Genomic DNA, 1918 nt, shown 5'->3' on the forward strand with positions numbered 1-1918 from the left:
CAACAACCACCACCACCAAAACCCATAACTAGCAAGCTACTGCTGCTTTAGTATTTTGGCCAAGAATAGATACAACCCTTTCCTTCTTTTTCCCCTCTTACTGTTAGATGCTGGGACTTTTAAAGACTTTTTTAAGTATTGTCAACAGAGAGCAGAAGAGAATGGAGTAAGTAAACATCAGATCTTCAGGGTATACGGTTCTCATGCCAGCACAGCCATGGTGCCCTACAGGGCTCGTGGGTCTCCCTCCAAAGAGGAGCGGAGTTCCTCACACCCCAGCCCGAAGTTGGTAAGGCCCCTTGGAGTTCTTGCCTGGGCCCCCTGCTTCAGTGGGTGGTTGCCACTCGCTGGCCTCTTTCTGCTCCCCCGACATAGGGGCCCCTGCTCTGACAACTGGCATTTGCATCTGGGCAAGATGGCAGCCTGTCCAGGCCTGACCTCCCTCTTCCTTTGCCCAGCATGAGTGACCCCTTGTCCTGGTCAGGGATACCAGGAATCCTGTCACCCTTCCCCAGAGACAGTGACTATAAGCAGGGCCAAGAGCACAGTGATAGGCTAAGAGCTACCAGCACTTCAGTGTGTAAAGTACAGGGTCATGGGATGCAGCTGGGGCGGGTGGGAAAGGAGGCAGCGCTCTCCCTCGGAACCAGGTGTAGCAAACACTGCCGTGGTGGAGGAGGCTGGGACTGAGATGAGCCTCTAGGAAAGGACAAGAAGGATGCTGGTGGCTTTTGGCAGAGCTCACTCACTGTGGGACAGGTCGGACCAGACAAACTGCAGACGGCTACAGCGTGAGTGTGGAGGCTGTGGTGTGGACAGCCCTGCTGGAGGGATCTGGCCAATTCCTCCCTTCTCCTGCATCCCATGCAACCTAGCCGCTCCAGTTCCTGTTCAGGTCTCACTGGTCCAGGTGGTTCAACCACACAGAAGCAGAGGCCCCATCATTCCCCGCAGGCTCACTGCCTTCTGTGGGGTGGGGTTATCCCTTTACCTTTCTGAGAGTCAGCTCTTGAGGCTGCACCCTCTAACTTAGGTTTGGGGCGTATCCTGGCAATTTAAAGAATCACCCAGTGTTGCAGTCATAGAATTGTGGCATTTTAGGGCTGAAACGGATTTCACATATACAATGTCATAGAACTTCAGAATTTAAGTAACATGTGGTATTGATCCTGTCTGGTGTTGTCCCGTAACTGGTTCATCCTGGCTCCCCAGAGTCACCCTAAGAAGGTGGAATGCACCCTCTAACTACAGTTTCCATCTCTTCCATCCATCCTTTCCTTGCCTTGCCTGTCTTATACTTTATTTTTTTTTTTTCTTTTGGTGACAGTCTTGCTCTGTTGCCCAGGCTGGAGTGCTATGGCTCAATCAGGGCTCCAGTGATCCTCCCACCTCAGCCTCCCGAGTAGCTGAGACTACAGGCTTGAGCCACCACACCTGGCTAGCTTTCAAGTTTTTTGTAGAGATGGGGTCTTACTATGGTGCCCAGGCTGGCCCTCAAACTCCTGACCTTAAGTGATTCTCCTGCCTTGGCCTCCCAAAGTGCTGGGATTCCAGGCGTGAGCCGCCGTGCCTGCTGCTCTGGTTTATAAGTGTCCATGCTTTCTTGACTTTTATCCTCCTGTAAAAGTCCTAACCAGAACTTTGAGCTCAGCTGTGCAAGTACAGAAAAATCACACTGTGGGGAAAAAATGCAAACCTCAAAGTTAATTTGCTTTTGTGTTGGGGTCACATTTATCACAAAGACAATAGAGCAAGTCCAAGAAACCATCCTAAATGACATATTTCCAGTCTAGTTTGTTTCTTCTTACTTGTGGTCATGCTGTTGACCCCAGCCTACAGGGCATGCCACTTCCCCCTCAAGGGCAACGAAGCCTCTCATTGTTGAGGATATTACAAATACACGATTGTGTCTGCATCT

This window comes from Mandrillus leucophaeus, unplaced genomic scaffold (assembly GCF_000951045.1).
Source record: "Mandrillus leucophaeus isolate KB7577 unplaced genomic scaffold, Mleu.le_1.0 Scaffold36, whole genome shotgun sequence".
Classification (NCBI taxonomy): domain Eukaryota; kingdom Metazoa; phylum Chordata; class Mammalia; order Primates; family Cercopithecidae; genus Mandrillus; species Mandrillus leucophaeus.